The sequence below is a fragment of the Ambystoma mexicanum genome, chromosome 4q (assembly GCF_040938575.1).
Source record: "Ambystoma mexicanum isolate Mex_15411 chromosome 4q, UKY_AmexF1_1, whole genome shotgun sequence".
Lineage (NCBI taxonomy): Eukaryota > Metazoa > Chordata > Amphibia > Caudata > Ambystomatidae > Ambystoma > Ambystoma mexicanum.
Genome location: NC_090928.1, coordinates 453,910,322 through 453,920,954, shown reverse-complemented (window position 1 = coordinate 453,920,954; position 10,633 = coordinate 453,910,322).

Genomic DNA, 10,633 nt, shown 5'->3' with positions numbered 1-10,633 from the left:
TATATTTTTGGTAACCAGCGACTCCCCCATCTTTTTATATTTGTTGATATAGATGGGATCATTAGCATATGGGAATTGAAACATAGTTCTGTCACCTCTAGTGCTAACATCTATAGGTAGCTCTTCGGGAACCCCTGTTGTTTCCTAGGATCGAACATACAGCAGGTCAATAATCAACAGCATATTAATCAAGGCAGTGATGGGCTTTACCCCAGAGGGAGAGGGTTTTGAGGAAGAGGATGGCAGAGTAATCAGGAAGGTTTTCAAAACATTCAGGGAGGTTTTCAAAACATGCAAAATGGCAATCAGGATATGTCAAATGGGCAAATAATCGGACCACTGCCAATATGTTGGACGTGTGGGATGACAGGGCATCTAGCACGCACACGCAGAAGTCAAGGCATGGTGCAAAATGACCAAAGAACAAGAGTAGGGATGGTGAGTCCACCTGTGTGTTTACAGCAAGGAGGAAATGGAGTTGCACAGAATCAAACGGTGCAACAGCAAGCGCCAGGAGCACAGCAAAGCTTGCAACCTCAGAACTTGATAAGTTTTCCACAAGGACAGTCTCAACAGTCACTGATGCAACTGTCATAGACAACAAGTGCAGGACAGGCATTGAACTCTGGAATGAGAGCTAACACTGGTGATGGAAGAGGTCCGTTCAAGCAGCATGGGACAAAGTTATATATGGACTAGGACAGCTCACTGGGAAACCTGATGTGTTATATCCCATCAGTGACACCTACCCTCACGAGGAACCAAGGGCAGATGTCATTATAGGGGATGAAGAATATTCCTTCCTACTAGACACAGGTGCAACAGGCTCATGTATACGTGAAGGCAAGTTTTCCTTGTTCAGCGATGCCATAAATACTCAGGGCTTCACAGGAGCAACAAGTCGTGTTCCTTTTACAAATGAACTTCCAGTCTCTATAGGAGAATGTGATATGAATGTGCCACTGCTATATTGAAGACAAACCCCAATAAATATCTTGGGATGAGACCTAATAACGAAGTTAAACATGACAATCTCGTTCACAGAGAAGGGTATAGTATGTTCAACTCCTGGAATGCATTATTTGAACTTATGCGAGATGATTAGAGCATACACGGGACAAACAGCTAAGAGAGCTGTCCCATTGGAGCCAGAAATATTCGCGTATGGAGTATGTGTGTTAATGGCATGGCTACCAGGCCTTGCAGGCAGAACCATGATGAATTTCTATTTAAGCCAAGAATACCTATGCACGAGGAAAAGGAACAAGTATTTCCCTTGGCAATACACACAGCCATAGTGCGAGGGAAAATGGCACTGATCAATGGTTGCGATGATGAAGGCAGTAATCGCCATTGAGGAAGGGTACAGATTGACTTACGTCACTGATGACGATCTGTTTGACGAACAAACAGATGGGGAGGGCCCAACAGTTGAGGTAAATCTCATTTTTTGGGTGAGGATGATCAAAAGAGAAGTTCTCCAAAGAATGATGCTGGCACAGAACCGTCCTGAATATTTTGATGACGACATGGCCCAGGTGCCTGTCTCAGTGTGGACCACAGGCCCCTATGATGTAGGCTTATTGAAAGGAGTCAGAGAAGTGAGGATTAAATTGAAACCAGGAGCAATTTTACCGAAGGCACGACAGTTTTCCATGTCTAGGGAAGCAGGTGAACGAATTTTCAAGACAATTTTTGCTATGATGGAACAGGGCATCTTAGTGATGTCAGAGTCGTCATGCAACACCACGGTGTATCTGATTAAATAATCAAAGGGAGGATTGTGGAGACTAATTTAAGATTTGCTGGGAATACATTATATTGTAGAGGCCGAGTTCCCTCTAGTCCCTAACCCGGCCACAATCCTATGCAACATACCTGTTGAGGCACAATATTTCACAGTGAATGACTTGAAAAACGCATTTTTCTCAATCCCATTGCACAAAGACTCACAAGATTTGACGTCATTTACATTCAGACAGATGCGTCTGAAAAGCACTAGGCTACCCCAGGGGTACTGTGAGTCTCCTTTAATTTTCAACAGAGTCCTGCAAATGGACTTAAGCAATGTTGCATTAAAGAGTGTTGTCTTGCAATATGCGGATGACATCTTAATTTGCAGCATGACAGAGGAAAGATGCAGACACGATTCTATTCAGCTATTGACTATATTGGCTGAGGAAGGATATAAAGTTGACAAAGAAAAGTTACAATATTGTCAGCAAGAAGTGCTGTACATAGGCCAGCTGATCTCGCATGAGGGGAAAAGGGTTACCCCTGAAAGGCCTGAAGACATACTGAACATAGCCAAGCCACACACGGTAAAACAGATGCAGAGTTTTCTAGGTCTTTGCAATTATTTCAGGGTATGGGTCTTTGACTACAGCTCATATACAAGCCCTTGTTACAGGCCCTAAAGAAGACACAGGCGATGAAAGAAAAAAAGTGAATGGTCTGAGACCATGGAAGAAGGGTTTACTGAACTCAAGAAAGCCATTTGCACAGCACCAGTTTTAGGGATTCCCAATTATGCAGAGGAATTCTACTTGTTTTCACACATGAATGGCAGCGTTATGATGTCAGCACTCACACAGAGAACCACATTGGGGTACAAACCCCTGGCATACTACAGTGGGAATTTGGACCCAGTGATGAGAGGCTACTTCCCTTGCAAACAAAGTTTAGCTGCCGCAGCGTTCGCCATAGAGAAATCTACAACCATTGTGGTGGGATGCTCCATGACATTGTTTGTCGAGCACGCACTATTTGCCATACTAGAGAAATCAAATGGCACATTGACATCTCAGAGAGCTTCTGCTTATGAAGTGATCATATCAACTCCTTCGATTAAGATAATTCGATGTAAAATAGTGAACCCAGCTATGTTTATAGCAGAGCCAGTCACTGAAGGAGAGCCGATTCATGACTGTGAAAATTATGAGGAATTCTATGATGAAATGCCCAGAGTGAAAGAAAAAGCATTGTCAGAAGGAGAAATTGTCTTCGTTGACGGTTCTTCGAGAATCGATCAAAATGATGGACAAAGATATACAGGCACTGTTGTGGTAAAGCACACAGCAAATGGAGAATTTCAAGTACTCAGTGCGCGATTACCATCTCACAATTCAGCACAGGCTGCAGAATTATTGGCGTTGATATCGAGAATCACGCAGACCAGGAAGTGACGGTGTACAGTGACTCCGCCTATGTGACATCTACAGTGCATGCAGGCCTAGTGCACTGGAAAAGGAGGAGCTACCTCCAGGCGGACGGCACGCCAGTGCAGCACGTAGCCGTATTGAATAGGCTCATTAAGGCACTACAGCTCCCAGTGGGCATAGCAGTCGTGAAATGTGCCGCCCACATGAAAGGGACAGATTTTATCTTACGAGGAAATCAAGCAGCAGACACGGAAGACAAGCATATGGCATCCAAGGGGAAACCATAATGAATGGGGAAATAACTGATGTGAATAAAAACATTATTGTTGCACAAAGTGAACCTGAGGGTTATAGTAACATGGGCCAAACCCAGTTAATGGAACTCCAAGGGGAAGCATCAGAGGAGGAAAAGAACCTCTGGAAGTGGCAAGGGTGTTCCTTAAACCCCTCCAAAAGCTTGTGGCGCCAAGACAGCACTGGTAAACCTGTAATGCCTAACACCCTGTTAAAATTAGCATTGGAACAATTGCATTATCTATTGCACATGTCAAAAGAGAATCTAGCAGCAACAATTGTTGAAGACTGGTTTATACCGAATTTAGCAGAACACGTTGCATGTTTTATGGTGAACTGTATAATATGCCAACAGTTCATGGCTGGGCATACACTAAGAGTAATTAGAGGAGTCATCCCAAGGTCCAATGGACCTTTTCAGCACTTGCATGTTATTTATGTCGATATGATTCAAGTATGTAACGGGTACAGGTATCTAATTGTTGAGGTGTGTCCATTCTCTAGATGGATAGAATCAGGTCCATGTGCACACCCAGACTCTACCTGTGCGGCCAAATTTCTGGTGAGAGAGGTATTTCCCAGGTGGGGAGTATGTGAGGTTATGAGGTCCGATAATGGTCCTCATTTTGTTAATGCAGTGTTTGAGCAGATCAGCTTGTTGCTTGGTATAAAGCACAAGTTCCCGTCGGCGTATCAACCACAAGGTAATGGGATTTGTGAGAAGCTCAATGGCTTGTTAAAGGAAAGGATAGTCAAGTTGAAGTTTACTCTAAAGAAGGGATGGCTACACTGCCTTCCATTAGCACTGTACTCACTCAGGAACCAGCCTGGTTCTGACCATCATCTTACACCGCACGTAATAGCAACAGGCAGAAGGACGCACACTCCACTGACACCCCGTGATGCTGAGCCAACAGGAGAAATCTTAGGGTCTGAAATGCAAAATTACTTGAATTGCAAGACATCTTGTCTTACTGTTATTTCAGGACAGCTGCAGCAACGACAGAAAGGGTGCAGGGCAGCATAGAATACAGAAGGAGATACTACTGCAAACTCAATTCAGAGGTTATGTGTACCATCAATCTTCCCTGGAGACACGATCCTGGTGAAGAATCATACGAGAAAGAAGTGGGACAAACCAAGGTTCAACTGACCCTTCACAGTGGAAGACGTCACTCCCTCTGCAGTCAAGCTACAAGGAAGAAGAGCTTGGAACTTCCTGAGTGACATCAAGCCATACATCGGAGAAGGCCCCTGCCCACACCCCAATGCATAGAGACTACAGATGACGGGGAAGAACTGCAGCACGTGCAGACGAGATCCATGATGAGGAAGAAGGATGCATGACCAGCAAAGCAAAGGCAAAGAACGTTTGTGCAAGGTGGTGGCTTAATTTTGGACATTTCCTCCATGCAAAAAAGGGGATCAGGACATAAAAAACGGAACCTCTGTGCATCCTACTTGCAGGGTGAAGAAGAGAATTGCATGCATAAGCTACAACATAGGTGATACATTTTGAACTTTGGACTGAGGCACACTGAAGCCTTGATAAGAAAAGGATATGCCAAATTTTGATCACGGACACATGAATTGGAAGACTGTATCCAGACAAGAGCATTGTTTGGACTCACTTATGGTGTCCCACAGCAGCGACATCACTAAAGATGTTCTGAACTATTTTGGCCTAGTCTTGAGGTCATACCCATCACTAGTGGGAAGGCTCACTAGCATCACCAAATTTCTTCAAGACCCTCAAAACGAAAAAACAATAAGGAGTATGCTCAACATGATCGCCGAGCAGTACCTCCTGCTTCCGGAGTACAAAGAGGAAAAAACAAATGTCCCAAGCAGAAGAAAAAACGAATAGGCTTGTCAGCGTGCTATTCTTTCGTTTAATTGTAGACTGTCCAGATCTTGTTGGGGGACGCACTGATGTTTTGACATTCTTCGAAATCCAACAAACACAGAACGCTTGAGTATAATCCTGAACTGAATCATAATTCAGGTTGCTCTTCACACCCATCGAGAGCACAGAAGCTGCTCCTAGTGAGTACCGAGCAGTTCCCGAATTTAGCAAGGACTAGACAAATGTCCCTGTCACCAGAAGACAGCAGATTGGTGAGCAATGTTTTCTTTCGCCTAATTGAGGACTTTCCAGAACTTGTGGGGAGGCCCGCCGGTGTTTACGTCCTGACCTTCATCAGAGACCCAGCTAATTCTACACAGGTGAGCATGCTCTTGCATGGTATTGTGATGCAAGTTGAATTTTCTAATCACCATCAGAATTCCCGGAGGAGACTGTAAGACTTTCCGCTGAGGGACAGATTGAGAAAGTGTTTCCAGAGACTTCACTCTTGTTTATACTATCAAGGACACAAAATGTCTTCCGGAGTGAAACAGATAAGAGGAATACACTGGGAGCTTGTGTATTTTGAACACGTACAGTGAAACAGGACTTGCTGAACCTATTGTCTTAAGTGAAATTATTTGAATATAGAAAAGGGAACTGTACCCAGGGACAATAGACAATCCATTGTCCAGGCAAAGGAGGACAATTGTTCCAGTACCTGCAACCGACAAGCAGATACATCAGAATCCAGAGATTTTGTTGCATAGAATATATTAATGTTAGTCTTTTTTCCCTTAGATAATAGAGATGGGAAATCAAAACAGCATCATCGTCATCCCTCAGGAAGAGAGACGTACTTATTGTTCCAAAACTAAGTGCTGCCGCTGAACCTACAGGGGCATAATGTATTTATGCGTTGTATTCATCATTGTTTTATTGTCACTGATGATTCGAACTGCATTTTTCATAGCTGTACAAAGTGTTCCGATTCCAGTGCACCCACCTAATAATGTATGCATGACACCCACAAAAGCACCCAGACCCTTCATAGTGATCCCAGTTCCTAGAAGGTCTGACAAAGGAGTGAGTGAACTTGAAATGGATGTGATTAGCAATGACACACATGCAGTGACAAGCAAATTGAAAAGCCGGAGAGAAGGTTGGCAGAGTAAGAATGAAACAAGGTTACTGACAACCACACGCATGCAAACGATGAGTGCACACACACCAGGTCTAGTGTCAATAGTTGCAGAGCCACAGGCCGAAGAAGGGGAGAAGATTGGACAACTGACGATGAGAAGCTATCCTACAAGTGAAATGAAAAGATAAATGGAGAAAGCTGAATTGTCAAAGAGACAAAAAGAGTTGAAGAAGCCAACTGAGACAGCATTGATAAGCACCCCTGATCCATAACTGAAAAGGGAAAATGCAAGCCCAGCCAAAATCTCTCAAGCATAGATGATAGCAGAATCAATATGGCCATCCATAGCCAGTGCCAGGAAAAGGTAAGGTGAAAAAGAAAGAATTGCAGACTTTTGCCTACTCAATTGGTACAGATGAAGAGGCCCGCAGCATGGATTGAGGTACCTGAGAATCCTCCAGCAAGAAGAAGCCATACGGATGTGTTCAAGGATGTAGTTATAGCAAACTACATGAAAACCTTGAGGATCAAGAGAGCATAAAGGAGATGACAGTGAAATAAATGACTACTTGGACAGCACAGCACACTTGGGAAATAACATATGGTACCAGCATATGAAAGAAGTTGGAGGACGGAATTTAGATGAGGAATGCTTTGTTTGTGCGCTCCTACCTTACAGCATGGGGAAGTCAAAGATCTTTGTAGCTGTCGAAATGGATGTCCAGACAGCACACTGTCTATCACACGTAGCAATGTGCAAGACCGGAGGCCGCTGAAATAGGCAACTGAAGCAACTGATCCAAATGATGATGAATATGTCCATGACATAAAGACAAGGCACAATGGAAAGACAAAGCACATTGTGATCAGATACGAGAAACCTGGAGCTAAAGGAGCAGAGATCAGAAGAGAGGCAAATCAAAAACTAAACGTCCAAGGAAAAACTCCAGAAGAAGCCAGAAAATGGAAGAACAGAGGTCAAATGCAAATCTGCGGAACAGTGCTTTCACCAGACGGATGGGAAAAAGGAGTAGTGATCTGCAGAGCATGGATGGTCTTCGGTCACTATGAACCCACCATCAACATAGTGCGAAATGGATGCAAGTCATTATGGCCAAAACTTGCTAAACTACTGACATGGGTCAAAGACAGGGGAGGACCCTTGCAGATAGTGCCATTGGAGAGCCCAAAATTCTGCTTCAGGAATAATGGCACAAGGAAAATGGAGGAGAATCAAAACTGTGGATGAGTTTTTGATGCTCCAGGAATGGTACATGGTACCGCAGTAATCATGGACCTTTATTTGGCGTGTGGATCCAAAGCATATTTCAGACTGCCGAGAAAATGGGGAGATATATGCACAATAGTGAATGTCCATGTTCCAGCCTTGGTGATTCCAAAAAGTTAGCTGAATATTGACAGTTTCCCGAAAGCAGATGCTTACCAGAGGAAAAGTAGATCTGTGGAACTGATGAGTAGAATAAAGAGAGAGAATTACTTTTCGGCTAAATCAGAAGAAGCTTTTCATGCAATCCAGTATGAACACATACCTTTCAGCCTGACCTCATCAGTGTTCACGACAATTTTTAGGCCACGAGTTCAAGTTGGAGCAAATACTAAATGGTTGCAGATAACCAGATAGGAGTTACTGCAAACCATCAACACGACCATAAAAGGATTCAACGCAATCAAAGAAGAGTTAAGGGCAATCTGAATAATGACTCTCCAGAACAGATATGTCCTTGACATTCTCACAGTTATGGATGGAGATGTTTGTGCAAAAATTGGAGAATCATGTTACACATTTATACCTTCTCACAACGAAGAAAATGGAATGTTGACAGAGGCCATAGGTATGCTGACAAAACTACAGAATCAAATGATTGATGAAACTGACGATGACAGTTGGTTTGGAGCACTATTCTCATGGGTTCCACAATGGATGGCAGATGCATTCAAATTCCTAGGAGCCCTGCTCGTGATGATACTGCTCTGATTCTGTGTTATCAAGATAATAATCTCTCAGTGCCAGAAAACTGCGAAAAAGGCCATAGGGATGAAGATCATGATTGATGTCGAACCAGGATGGAAGCCCAAAGACCTGACTGATGAAGAAATAAGAGACTTTGTGAAAGCTAGCATTCATGCGCCAGGCGGAACCACGTTTTGGTATCCAAGGAAACTCAGAAACTATATGGGAAGATGGATATGTTGCAGCCCAAATGGACAATGTCAACTAATGACATGGAACAAAGACGAACACGTGAGAACACCAAGAAGCTTGAAGGTAGTCATAAAAATATGGACCCCAAAGAGACATTTCTTCAGACCTTCATGTGTGGACCCAGAAGAAGAAGTAAAAGTGGATCCAGAAGATGAAGTGAAAGTGAATACAGCGGATGCAAGAAAGATGGATACAAAAGAAGAAGTGGAAGTGGTCGATCAATCGCCCAGAGGGGGGAGTGTAGAGGAGTTCCCAAGCATGCAATGCACTTAAATTATTCATTTTGAAGTAGCAGGAACTTTCACGCCGAAATATGTGACGTATGATGAGCAAATAAACCAGCAGAGAGCCGCAGTGGGGCTCTGCCCAGTACCTATCAGACTGACAGCACCTATTGAAGTACCTGGACATAAGAAACCTTGGACACTAAGGTACCCATTGAGGAAACCATATTGACAAGTGAGACAAACTGACGATTGCCAAAACACAATGCCTGAAGAAGCCAAGCAAGTCCTAAAGGAAGATGAATGGTGATGTCACAAGAACCTCGACTGACTCACATATAAAAGATATGATGACCTGTGAATGATGAAAAGAGATGAAACACCATGGATAAGTGACATCCTGAGTTTAAAGTGAAATGAGTGATGTCAAATGTAAAAAGCTTATGCCATAAGCGTGATGAAGACATGCAGCCAGTTTACATGTGCACATTTGCTTGGAACCGCAAGAAAGCTGAGAAAATCATGCGGCTTGCTTATGCTTAGTAGTAAGATAGATTGCGGCAAGCGCCACCTATACATATCTACCTCAAAAAGGAGCATTTTATATAAGAATACTTCCACTATGCACAAGAGCAGAAGCAACCAAAGGTTACTAAAGGTCTCAGGAGAGGAGACCCTTAGCACATAAATCAAAAACTAAAGACAGAGAGAAACTCAGATGCATGCAAATCGTGCCAAGAAGCCAAGGTCTTATCGGCTGAAATAGCCCAACAGTAGATACAACTAATGAAGCAAAGACAGACTATCCTGTTCAGAGAGGTCAAGATAAGGTGAAGAAGGCAGGTGGTGGGCAAAACTAAATCAAATACACAAATTGCATAGAGAATGAGACAATTTCACAGTGTCTGAATCACATGACCAGCCAAGCGAGAAGAGATGGAGCTTTCCCACCTACGAGTGGCCTTGTGCCATGCACAGATATCTGAACTTTTCCAGACAGAGATGTAGTCTCAAGGCCAACCACAAAGAAATAATTGACACATGACCATGGAGGTGATGATTGATTGTAGCAATAATTGGAGGAATGCTGGCCGAGCAGGCGAGCACCCTGCACCTGGCCGGCTATTCTGCATGCTGCTAAGCTAGTGGAAAAGTATCAGTGGGGTTGGTGCCAACCCAATCATAATGGACCAAGTAATCTAGAGTCCTATAGTTAGTAGAACCTATGAGACGTTGTACTTTTAGTGACGTCCACAGTAGCCATTTTGAAGGAAGGGCTTAGATGCCCCACCTGACACTGTTTATCCAATCCCCTCACTCTGTTACCATATACAGATATAGCACCTATATTAAAGTTACCTTCCTATAACCAATAGAATTGCATGCAACTTTTTAAGCGTTACACGTCAGTGATGACAAGTTTTTTGTATAAAAGATGTGATTTTTCTGAAGTTTGTTGGAGTTGTTGAAGCGAGAAGGAAGATCAAGCAATAACTGATGTTCATGAACTCCCTGTTATTTGTACTAGTCATTAAACGGATTCCCTTTGCCAAACCATTGAGTTGTCATTATTGATTTGATGCTAGAGTATTAATCTGCATCCCCATCCATCTCACGGGTGCTGCTACTCATCTTAAAGTGCTATTGGGCAACCCCCAGATTTATGGGCCGGTTGGGGTCCTAGTGCACACTGTGGTAATAACACTCAGAGTACTGATATCACTCGGGGAATTCCATCTG